Source organism: Corvus moneduloides, chromosome 11 (genome assembly GCF_009650955.1).
Source record: "Corvus moneduloides isolate bCorMon1 chromosome 11, bCorMon1.pri, whole genome shotgun sequence".
Taxonomy (NCBI): domain Eukaryota; kingdom Metazoa; phylum Chordata; class Aves; order Passeriformes; family Corvidae; genus Corvus; species Corvus moneduloides.
The window spans coordinates 18,113,387-18,126,124 of record NC_045486.1 but is presented as its reverse complement, the minus strand read 5'-3'; the positions used below and the strand labels follow the sequence as shown (position 1 = coordinate 18,126,124).

The window sequence follows — 12,738 nt, the reverse complement described above, 5'->3', positions numbered from 1 at the left end:
TTTTCCCCCCTGCAGAGCACATTTCCCTCTGCTGTGGCAAGACTTGTTCTGGAGGCAGCACCTTCCCCAGCCTCCTGCAGCCCTGGGGAGAGAAGCATGAGGGATGAGTATGGTACCCACAAGTGCCTCTCAACTACACACTTCCACACTGACCTGACAGATTTGCTGGAAGACTATCTGGATATCCTCCTGCTCATCCACCCTGCTGGACTGGCCCCTTGCAGGCTCTATGTGCTCCTTCCCCTTTGCTTGAGCCATGTCTGGAGCATCCGCTGTGCCTGACCTGTGGCAGTGGGCGGCAGCTGCAGATTTTGGCTAGGCAACTGCTCCTGACTCTTTGATGAAAGTTTCAGCAACCACAATCAATCCTTTCCTCCACTTTGTTATTCCCAGACAGCCAACTCAGATCGTATCTTCAAGTGCATTCAGTTGAAAGGAAACTCAGATATTATCTTCCCAAGTATTTAGAAGGCCTCAGAGATCTTTTTTCCCCCCCTGTAATTACAAACGTTGCAGCCAAGTAGAACTGCCATTTGTTTGCTGCCAGCAGCCAGGAAAAATTAGGATATAAACATCCACCAACAAGCCAAAGCAGGGGACAGCTTCATCAGTGCCACCCCACACCTCTTGCATCCTGTGAGCTGGCCCCACCTCAAGGGAAAGCTGGCAGAGAAAAGTGATGGGAATCAAGGGTATAAAATGGATCCTTCCTGAAGGAAGCTGGAGGAGAACGAAGTGGGATGCACTGGGGCACTAGGGAGATGGGGAACAAGAGCCCACGCTTCCCTCTAATAAAAGGACCAGAAGCCAAACTAACCCAAACAAAATGGGTTTTCTCAAGGATCCAGTGGGGTCATGAACACAAATGCTTAAAAAAAAAAAAAAAAAGGGGAGGGGGGTGGAGCAGACAATTTTAAAGAAGGCAGAGTTACCAAGGCAGCGTTTCTGGCTCAAGCAGCACTTGATCCCGGGATGGCATTCAGGGAAATGATGACTCGCATTCCTCTCCAGGCATCTTCTCCTGGCTGTTATTGGAAAGGGCATATAGGCTAAATATACAGCTGCAGCAGGGCAGAGCAAGGGTCTGTCTGCCTCAGGGCATGCACTGTAATGTGGCTTTGGTTTGGCTTTGGCTTCACTTGTGTTTCCAGTGCCCAGCCAGCCAGAGCAAGTCCCTAAAAACTCTGCTTATAACTCCTGGTTTTGTCTGAAAACAGAGAGAGAGAGAGAGTGTGTAAAAATCCTAGTATTTAATTCTGTGTTTAAGGGAATGTAAGCTAAAGCTAGTACTAAAATCCACAGGAAATTAAACTAGAAAAGTTTATGAAAAAAAAAAAAAAGATGGGACTAAGATCTTCTCCCATACAAATGCCATAAAAATGCATATTTTGAAGATAAACACAACAGATGTGTGTATATATATCTATATATACATGCACACACACACACACACACACAAATGCTTTATAAGTTTCCAAGATTTAATAAAAACCAGAACTCAAGGCACCAAGATAAAACAGGGAGTTTTGACTCCAACTTTCTCTTTAATAAGGAAAGTTTTGTATCATGCTGAATTTGTCACTCATTCTGCAACAAAGACCATGGCAACACAGAAAAGCATTTTAGCAGAAGCCATCCCATCCTGCAGGAGAGCTGGGACAGAGGACACCGGGCTGGCAGCTGAGGCACCTGGAGACAAGGCAAGAGAGCACATGGACACAAGAAGTGAAACACAAGATGTCACTTTTTAAATGTGAGGACTACGAGGCATCGGTGCCCGACCTTGTGTTCCTGAGCAGGTAGGTTGTTCACCAGCAAGCGCCAAAGGACATGTGCAGGAGCAGCTGGCGTGACAGTCACCACTGTGTGTCCTGTCCCCTGGTATCACTCACCATCCACCAGCTGTTCTGAGTCTAATTCACACCCGTTAATGACCTTTGATAGAAGTCACCGAGCTGGAAAGTGGGTTTCTATCAAAGAAGAGGTTTCTGCTGCTTCACAAACAGGTTTAAACTGAGCCACACCATCACTGACAAGTCACTGCAGCCTTTCCTCTGCCTCTTGCTCCAAAGGGACAAAATCATCCACAAGCTTCCAGCAGCACTTGAAATCTTAGCCTGGAAAAACACTCCCTCCCTAAGCTGCTCAGCTGTACCGTGCAAGAGATGTTCTTTACAGCTGTAGTCATGAGCACTGAAACCAATGAGGCCAAAAAGAGATTTACATCTCTTGCTTGATTTCTTAATTGAATTAAAGGCTGAACAAAACCCCTTATGAGACTTCAGAGAATCCACATGGAAGAGAAACAACGAATATCCTAATTGGAGAGGAAGCTTCCACTGGACATTTTGTCTTAATAAGTACTAAAGAGTCCTTAAAAAAAGAGAAAGACCCTGAGGGATAAACTCCTAGGTGCATCAAGGCAGGAAATCTGGAGTTTTGGAGTACATTACATGTTGAATGGGTCACATAGAGGAGGGAGGTGAGCTTCAGTGTCTTTTTAGCCAAAACTCTTCCACCTAACCACTGTCTATTTTTTATTTATTTAATTTAAATTAATAAAGTACCCTTCTGTCAAATTAGCAAGCAGAAGCTACCAGAGGGGTAAAAGACATGAAAGACACTGACAGGCAGGGTAGTTCTGCAAATCACCTTCTTAGGAAACTTGATCAAACTTCCAAATCCTGTTCTGAAGGAAACCCTTCTGAGGCTCCATCTCTGGCCTTACACCTGAGCCAGAATGCTCATGGCAGGGCCCCTGCCTGTGCTTTTTTCATCACTAGAACAGCTTTTGGGCCTCCCTAGGACACACTGGCACTGCGGCCACCAGGCAAGCACTGGCTTTGTTAATGGTACTGAATGAATCATGAGCACCCACGCGTGGGCAGCTTGGGCAGGGGATCCTCCAGTGCCAGGAACACAGTGCCTGAGGGCTGCAGGCACCAAACCCAAATCTGAAAAGAAGAAAGTGTTGGTGGAGGTTTCAACTCCAGAGTCACCTCAAAATGCTGTTTGGCTGGAGTGCTTTGTGGAGACACAGCCACATTCCAAGGGTTTATAATCACCTGCTGGGTATTCCACAAAATTCCTCAGATAATGAAATATTTCTAGCAGGTCCTTGAAAGTGCTCAAGCACTGCAATTTCCTACAGGTTGGTGTCACAGTGTCAGGACTGAAGCACTAAGCACAGGAATGGAAGGCAAAGCTTTGGATCTCTCCCCTACCTGCTGCTGCTACCAAGGGGAGGCAAAGCACCAACAGCTGACATTAAGCGGAGACAGGAACCAAGGAAATCAACACCAACAAAAAGCCATTTTCAGCACTTCAGCTGCGTATGCAGCAGTATTTATATTCTTTGTGGCAGCGTAACTAAGGGCAGGCACATTCTGTTTAGAAACATCCCGCCATTCCATCAGCTTCACCACCCCACCCTGCAACTCCAAGCCAAGGCATTAAGATTCAGCTTCATGGAGTTTCTCAGCCCTGATTTATTACTCAGCTAGCAAGACTGCCACAGCTCTTAATTTAAATATCTTTACCCCCCAGTGACTGATGCAGAGGAGCCTGGGCATCAGCTGTGGACCTCCAACTTTTAGTGCTTCTCATGAAAACTGTTCTAAACGCTTCTTGGCAGAAGGAGATAGAAATGTTCCAACTTTAACCATCAACCATAAAATGGGAAAGCTGCGAAATGAAGCAGCATTGCTTCCATGTCACAGAGGCAGAGAAGCTTCTGGAGGAGGAATTAACTCCCTAAAGATCAGCAGCTTCCAGCTGGGCAACACACACTCCTTTAAACCTGCAGAAATTCAGGAGTCACTAAAAGCCATCAAATTAATAAACTCCTCCTGCAGGTGCACACTTCTATAGATGCCTTCTTTTCCTGGAGACCAGGAGTGAAGGGCTGGATTGCTTCAATGACACTCTCTGCTCCTCACAGTCAGCTCTGGCCCAAGCTGGCCACCCTTTCCTTCACAGGGCAAGTCCAAAAGCAAGAGAGCTCCAAGAGCACAAGCTTACTGAGGCAGAAGGACAGTGCATGGCTTCACAGGTCCATCTCCTCCCCAACTGCTCTGGTGCAGGAAGACTGATTTAAATGAAAAACCTTAAAAGACCAGACACTAACAGAGTCTGCATTGCATTCCTGCTGCATTAATTTCACTGGATTATATTTGAGCTAAATTATGTTGTTTACCTGCACTGTGTAATTATAAAATAACCCTCATCTGGTTTTGACCATGGCCTCAATGGCTTCAGCCAGGAGCAGGGAAGACTGGAGTTGCTCATCACAAGTCCACTGATGCAGAGATAGCTCCAGTTTTTCTCCCCACCCTGCTCTGGAATTGAGAAATCAAGAGACAAGTTCAATTATTTCAAGGCGAGACCAGACTTACTCACTGCAGAGAGTATCAGTGAGATTTAAGCTTTTTTTTAAACACTAACATTCTGCCCCATCCCTACGGATAACAGGACACATTCAGCCACAGCTCAAGCTCATTCCTTACACCAGGAATCATGCATTCAGGATCTGGGCAAGAAGGGCCAGAGAAACAACCCTGACAGCACAAAGCCAGGTTAACTAAATATTGTGCAGGGTAACCTGCTCCTCTCTCACACAAGGAAGTTTCAGGGGTTGCTCCGAGCAATCCCCCTGCAGCAATTCCAAAATAAACATCCTGCCATTCCCTGATCCCAAATTCCACAGACAAAAAAGTCCAAAGGACTTAAAAATAGGATCAAACTGTCCTGCTCAGACACCAGACAATTTATTCAAAACTGGGACCCAAGGACAAACTGGGTAAAGAGCATTCACAGAAGAAAGGGGAGGCAGAGAGACTGCAAGGACAAGACAAGGAAAACTTATGTTTTCCTTCTATAAGCAGCCACAGAGCCTGTGTAGTGTAACACATTGGCAACAGTTAACTAGCTGGCATGGTATCTGGTATCAGACCAGAAAATGGCCCTGAGGTTTAGCCACAGCAGAAAAAAATCCAGTAATTTTTCCCTCCTCCATCTTGTACAGGTCAGAGATGTTGAAAGCAAGACCTGAATGTTTATGAGGAAAAAACCCCTAAATTACAGTGTATTTCAAATAGTGTGAGCAAAGGCTGCATCCCTCTATTTTGACTTGCAATTGCAGTTTTTACACAGGAGACCAAAGCTGCTTGCCCAGCTCGCTGACACTGTGTCCCACAGCTTCTTAGGTGACAATCTGGATGGCTGTGAAGGGACAGCAGCATGGACTCACAGCTGCACACTGACATGCAAGATGGCAGCAGCTGGGGCAACTGAAGTGGGCAGATTAAAACATGAATTTAAAGTTATAAAGAGAAAAAATGGAATAAGATGAGGCAGATCCTGTACTGACTTCATTCCCAGTGCAAAGAAACACAGTGGAGCACGGGATGACTCCTTCTGCAAGAATCCCAAGAATGGGGGCAAAGTCATCAGAGCTCCAATGTATGCCCCAGGAAAACAGAGTTGGATGCCATTCTGAGGCAACAAGGAAAATTAAACCAGCATTCAGCTCGGTTTTGTAATAATTTGATCCTCTCTGAGCCAAGCATCATCTTTTCTTGCTCACTGTGTGTGTTTTGGACACCCAAAAACCACTCTCCCCTTCACATCTTAGCCAAGTTAGACATACTCTGTGTAACCCTTTGTACTAGCAGTGCTTCTATGCCCCTACTTCCACTACTTGCAGCTCTGCTCCCACAGAACCACCCTCTCTGCCTTGGGGCACCCAGAACAGAGCAGAGCCCAGCCCCAGGCACAGCCTGTGCTGATGACCTCGGGAGAGAAATGACAACAGCCCCACTTCCCAGCCAACAGCCACCCACAACAGTCCTAAGTGTTCCCAGAGCTGTGTAACAGCAGACAAATGCATCTGTCCTTAATCACTTCTGAATCCACCCCCCCAAGTCACTCTCACTTTGATTTCGGCTCAGCACTCGCCTGACCTTCACTGCTAATGCGATGTCCAAATCCCAGTAATTAGTTTAAGAGGGCATCCTGTTACTGAGCACCCACTGGACTATCCTTGCTGTTCTCACAGTCACATTCCTATGGTTGCACCTATATCTCGGTAAGTCTGAAATAATCCCCAGAGACATGTGAGGGCTCACTGCTATCAAACAGCACAGGAGAACATAAACAGTTTAGTAAGAGCGTAAGGGCTCTATGGAGAGAGATGCACAAGCACCGCAGGAAAAAAGGCAGTCTTGGAGTTGCAGGGAGGCTGTGGAGCTCTGAAGGTGTGTTCACCTTGCCTTCGCTTTACAGAGCTGCTGCAGATGTGGGGAAACAATTAAACTGCTTATCACAGTACATCCCATTCAGGTTCCAGAGCCAGAGAGCAATTCCAGTCCCCAGGTGGCAAGCGCAGCAATTAGGTACCCAACAACACGCACCAAAGCTTTGCTCCGCTTATATTAACTTCAGTGGTTACACAGGATTTCCTTGGCTCACTGTCTTTAACAGACTGTTGGTTCGGGGATGAGATCAGGCCAGTCCTGCGGCACCTTGTTGCACCTTTTACAGCATTTGGAGGATGCAGAATAGCCCAGATGTGGGCAGGGAACTTACAGGTAATTCAGCTGAGCCAGTTACAAAGCCTGCTCACAAATCCCCATTTCCTCACCTGGAGGGGAGGGGCTGGGCTGAAAGTTAAAAAAAAAACCAAAAACAAAACCCAAGTTACACCACAGCCAGGATCTCCGCAACATCCCCATCTCTGAAGAGTAACTCTGGATTGGCCTCTTCTGAGCTTCATAACGGGTTGTAGGGGGAAAATGTGGTTTTAGCAGCATCAGTGCATCCCTTATAAAGCAGAGACACTATGCCAAAAATAACGTGGCATACTAGTTACAGTCACCAAGCACTCACTTAGCAGCTGTCTGATCAGGGACCACAACACTGTCCACACAGCAGCATCACCACAGTCAACTGCTCAGAGCAAACAAATCCAGGCTACAGATCTGAGACACCTTCCACACACACACAAAAAGCTTTCAAAGGTAATGATCATGCCTCCTACTGCAGGCAGCAGCAGCCAGACTGCTTCTCACCTATTCCTCAAGACCTTATGTCAGCCAGGAGCTTTGCTCACTGCTGTAGACTGAGCCTAAAGCCCCCTCTCCCAACACAGTATGATGATGCTCTAGGTAACAGGCAACAACTAAAAGCTCAAGGCTGCAAATGAGTTTAAAAGTCAGAATACCTGAGAATTAAGGTTGTCTGTGAGCTGGTCCCAGCAAGTACCAGTTTACTGCTTTTCTCCACCCCTACTCCAGCTTCTCTCTGCCTTTGGGACAGGCAAGCCCATCACCCATCCACGACTGTCGGCACGCAGCCCAGGAGAGACTGGATCCTGCTCCCAGCACTGGGATAGTGGCAGTGGCAGCACCTCCCTCCCACTCCTAGCAATGATTCAGCCCCTCAGGCCCCGGGCTGGAGGAGGTCCTGGATGGACAGGATCTATGAAAACCAGTCTACAAAGCACTGGTGAACTGCGAGCCTTGCAGACCCCTGTAACCTGATAAGATCCGTAAGATACAGGGCATTTTGCTGGGAGGGGAGAAGGCACATCCATTGCAATCAGAGCCTGGGGCCGCCAACCTTCCATGCAGCCTTTGTGCCACGCAGGCACATCTCAATATAAGCAGTTTGGGGCTGTTTGGTTTTTAAATACTGACAAAATAAAACTTTTTAAAAAATCCTTTAACTCTTGGAAATTGCTCAACTGCTTCTGCTGAAAACCTGAAACAAAGCCTGAGGCGGGGACACAGCATGGAAATTCAGGCACGGGAAATTCCAGTGCGAGCAGTTCAGTTCAAGAGTTAAACTCGACTCCAGACAGTCTCTGTGGCAGGTAGTGTGACTGGTGTCACCCAGACACCGCTGCTCCACGCTGCCCTGCGGAGGCAGAACTGCCCCAGCAGCTAAAGCAGGCCATCCCACACCCGAAGCGTGAGCCTGAATCCACTCCAAGTGGGAGTTGATTTAGGAAAGTCCTGCACGAGGAAGCTCTGGCCAAATCACTGCAAGTGGGAGGCAACTCCTCGGGAATGTGCTGTGGGGCTCACGGCATCTGGACGTGCGCGCTCCGTGGTTACCGCCGCTACGCCCTGCTCGGTAACTGCCCTTGAAGGCAGCTCCATGGGAACATTACTCACCAGCTGACCCACTTCCCGCTGGGAGCTGGGCAGGGCAGCGGAAGCAGGCCGGATGCCAGAGTCCACAGGCCAGGGGCAAGGTGCTCCAGGAGGGATGCGGTCAGGTAGCACTGGGAATGGCACTGTGACTGGAATTGCTGCTTCAACTGCTGCTAAACCGCTCGAAAATCTGAAGGCAGCACCTCCCAACACAAGCCCCCTTTAGCCAAGGTGGTGCCCTGTGAGCAGAGTTTGGAAAGAGCGCTTTGCTGTTGGGAAAAGGGACGTTTCTGAGATCTTTATTCTGTGTTGTAGTCCTGCCTGCTCTCTTATTCTCGCTGTGCTTATTCCTTGGGAAAGCTATTTCTTTCTTCCACTGCTCTTTCATAAAACCAAGAAACAATCTGAAGAAAAACTGATAAGAAGGCTTGGGGCAGATGTGCCTTCATTTTTCTTAAAGATATCAACTATGTACATCAGCAACGTCCCTACAAAGGCAAACCACTGTGAACTGGAGCTGGGTGCCCAGAGCACTGCAGACAACAGCAAGATCCACACCAGCTGAAGTAGCCAGAGAAAATACCTGCAAGCCATTTAAAGAGAGGTCTAATCACATCATCTGCAAGCCTGTGGCTTATTCTGGGCTTTGCAAGACCCAGTGCACAGAAATGGAGTGGATCCAAAGCACTGGGATAACACACGAATTCTGACACAAGCACAGCAGCCAGAATGAAAGCTCGGAGGGAAAAGCATCCATAATGTCGTTTGTGACTGTAGGTTTGCTCTGCTTGTAACATACACTGCCAACGCTCCCGGGAAAGCTGCTTGGAGATCAACAGATAAAGGCTTTTCTTTCGCCTGTTATTTCATGTAAATCGGGTTGCCCTGTTACAAAGAGGCATTTCCATATGAAGTGAAAGGTGCTCAAAAAATCAGCAGCAGCCACACCAAACCATGGTTCAATCTCTCTGAACCCCCGATGAACAGAGGATCCTGCTCCCCTTTTCACAGGCACAGATCTGCAATCCAGAGTGTCAGTCTTCTCACTCAAAAATAAGAGTGATCTCCTCAAAGCACCACCTTCTTAAAACAGGGTTTTGTCCACTGAAATAACTCTAGCCTCCTCTGAGATACGAAGTAATGGTTTGAAAAGCAACAGTGCAGCAAATTCAATTAACTAATCGAGTCTGTCTTCTGCTTGGGCACTATGGAAGCAAGACTTCCCAAATCCCGTCCCTGAGATGTGGCATGTTGTTGATGAGGTGTGCTGCTGCAACCCTTCCAGTGTGATTTACTGGGTCTGTCCCTGGCCTCCCCTTCTTCTGGCCTCCTGGAGCAGGGAGTCCTGCACCAAGCATGGCATGCTCCAGAAAACCAGGAAATCTACCCTGCTCTTAACTTGAACCTCGGTAGAGGCTGGAGGGAGTTGGAGAAGACGGGAGTAAACCAAGCCAGAGGCAAACAGTAGCTCTTTAGAGGAATAAACCACTCGTCAGCCTGTCGTGATTGATAAGTACATCTGCCAGTCCCCACCTGCTGTGCACATTCCTGGCATTTCTATCAGCAGCATTTTTTCCCCAACTGCTGCAGAGATTTAAAGGAAGGGAAACAGGCCCCAGCTTAAACAAAATGAAGAGATACCAAGCCAGTTTTCTTGCATCACACTGGGCAATCTGCTGAAGGGGTTTATTGCAGGAGCCCTTGAAGGTTCAGAAACTTGTAATGGGTGTTACGTGCTCACCTTTGCTCTTTCCTGCTATCATACCTCTATTAAGTTCCTGGCAGATAAAGCAGGGGGCTCCAAAAAAGTCTCTGCAGCCTCCAGCCACACAGCCAAAGTAATTTTCTGCACTGGTCAAACACTCCCTAGAACACAAGGGAGATAAGGATATGAGAACACACCGACTTCTCCAAAAGAGAGACAGCTCTGCTGCCTTCCCTGCAGCTGATGAGCACGGGCAGCAGGGAGAGCAGGCAGGACAGCTGTTTGGAGCAGCAGCAGATACTGCTGGGAGGGCAAGAGCAGGAGTTTAGTTCTGGTTTTTAGTCCTGAACATGGGCTAGGAGTTTCTCCTTTTCATCATTAGTTTTAACACGGTGAGAAGGTGAATATAATAAATAAAATAAATAAACCGGTCCAATTATAGCAGAGGGTGGAACATGAGCCTGCTTGTTGTCAGAATAGGAAAAAGCAGCTCTGAGGAGCTCTAAAGAGATTCAGTGTCTAAGTTCCCAACCTCTCTGTCAAACTAGATCAAAATTAGCTATTAGGATCAAGTTTATTAGAACACATACCCATACTGAAATCCTATCAGGCTGGTTGCTGCGAGGAGCCAAGGCAAAGCCGCGTTTCTGGAGTGCCCCAGCACCCATCTAAAGTGATCTCCTTTCACCGAAGGATGAACTCACACACAACTGCAAACAAATCTATGAGGTTTTACTTATTTCCAGTCTTTGGGGAAGGAGGGAGGAGGCAGCAGGAAACAATTGCAGCTTTCCCCACGCCTGGAAGATGAGCAAAATGTGAACAAAGTTTTGATTTCAGCCCAGGGTGGATATTTCCATGGCAGGCAGCACCATTCCTGCAGGCAGAGAGAACAGCAGAGCCTTTATAAAATCAGGCAGAGTGCGATACAAAATCTGACTGACCCTGGACGCTTCTGGGGAAGAGCCCAGTCCCAAGACCTGTGGCTTCGAAAGGACACCCCAAACCCTGGGAGCACCAGCCACTCCTCTGCACACAGTTTTTGAGTGTATTTCCCAAAGCTGACACATTCACATGAAGGAGCCCAAAGTTAGTGGTGGCGAGGAGAAGGGGAGGGCAAGCCAGGGGTGAGCAGTGTTTGATTAGCCAGCTAATGCGTGCAGCTGTCCTCCGGTTTTATGGCCCTTGGAGGAAATTTAAACAGGAACTTTCTATAAATTAACTGCCCATAAAATGAGCATGTTTTCTCAGCGCACCAGAAGGTCGGGAAAGGTCTGCTCAGCCCCCCATTCCCAGGACACGGCCAACAGCCTCCACAGTTGCTGTTTCTCTTTCTGAAGCACGAGAACGTGGATGGAGCCCGTGCAGCAGTGAGCTGGCAAAAGCACGCTCACAGAGCAATCAGAGTCATTCTCCATTCACAGCAAACTAATAATTTGTCTTTCCCCTAAAATCCCCAATGCAATCCAGATGTCTAAGTAGTCTTTGTCCCAGAAAACAAACTATACCCTGGCCTCGGAGAGACGGCTCCGGCTCTGCTTGCCAAAGTCCTCGCAAGGCTGTTTATTCTGCAGGAGCAACATACACATTGATTTCAACTCCTGCCAGGTCTCGAGGCTGCAAGCGATAAGGTGGTTATGGACACTCTCCCCCAACCCTTCTGGTTTCCTCTCCCTCGAGAGGATTATTTAAGAGTTGCCCTTAGGGATATTCTGTTGAAAAAATGCACCTGACATGTTCCCAAGTTTTGAGGAAATCAGGAGGATGAGAAAAGCCAGGGTGAAGCCAATGCAGCAAACACGGGACATAAAAGAAATAAAGCAAATTGCTCAAGGGTGCATGAGGAGGACAAGTGTGTGTGGTCACCCTGAGCCACAGGAGGAGAGGCCCTGCCACCAAGGACCCTGGGAAGGGCCGTTTCAGCAGGGGACAGGCTGGATCATCCCAGGAAAGGAAGAATGAGGCATTTGGCAGAAGGGCTGAATTCCTCTGGCAACAAAGGTTAAGCACACAGCTGCACCTGTCCCGGGGAAAGGGACCCATGCCAGGTGGGGAAGGAGATCACAGCCTCCCCAGCATCCTGCTCTGGGACTGTCAGGCAAGAGCAGCAAGTTTCCCGTGGTGGGGGGTCAGCACAGAGCCCTTCTGTCACACTGGCTCTCCCAATCTGCTGGCAGCAGCCATGGGCTGCAGCACGCCAGGGAAAAGCTGTCCAAAACACCTATGGAAATGTTTGGAAGAGCTGTAAATAGAGTTTGGAAAACAAACGCTGACCAGCCACACAACTCTTCCAGGAATATATTAAGTGTTAGTGTAGTTGCATTCCAGTCCCTGAATATATTTTCTATAAATAAGTATTTTAAATCACTTTGTTTCAAAATTTATTATATTAGTCAAGTGCAGTGCAATGCTTCACATTTTAGACCTGCAGGCTGCCAGCCAAAATTGCTGCTGATTTTTAAAACTGTGTTGCACTACCTAGGGTATGGCATAGAATCATTTTTAGGTCTTTTTTAGGTGCTTTTCTACAAACACATTTCTTCTGTATTGTAACATCAGGTCTCTACCAGTACATCACATTCTGTGGATTAAAATATCTTTATTCACAAACCAACAACAATGGGTTTCTTTTCAAATCTACCTTTTTTTTTTTACCTGTTTTTACAGGCCAATAAGCAAAAGAAAATACACCAGTAACTCTGCATGCAAAGTAACTCTCTCAAGAACTAGGTATTTTTGTCATTGACAAAGCCACAGTACGTTCCACTGGCAGCAATTTCTGGGAGCTCCGTTTGAGCAGTGAGCATGGCTGCCAGGACACAAGTACTGCACATAACAAGCCAACTACACTGCAGACATGCCAAAGCTCCCCAAAGGCCC

General features: G+C 47.6%; 1 protein-coding gene across 4 annotated transcripts in view; it reads right to left on the bottom strand.

Moving 5' to 3' along the window:
• The window catches only part of DAG1 (dystroglycan 1), a 49,384-nt gene that overhangs the window by 21,821 nt on the left and 14,825 nt on the right, over positions 1 to 12,738 (bottom strand). The window contains exons 1-2 of one of the 4 annotated variants that reach the window (XM_032120614.1): positions 7,220 to 7,357; positions 933 to 1,207 (exon numbers count right to left, since the gene is read on the bottom strand). The exons of 2 other annotated variants lie outside the window; for them this stretch is intronic. The gene's annotated coding sequence lies outside the window, so the exon portion shown is untranslated. Of the gene's footprint in view, positions 1 to 932; positions 1,208 to 7,219; positions 7,358 to 12,738 lie in introns of those variants that run through there. One more of the 4 variants, XM_032120620.1, reaches the window with a different exon arrangement.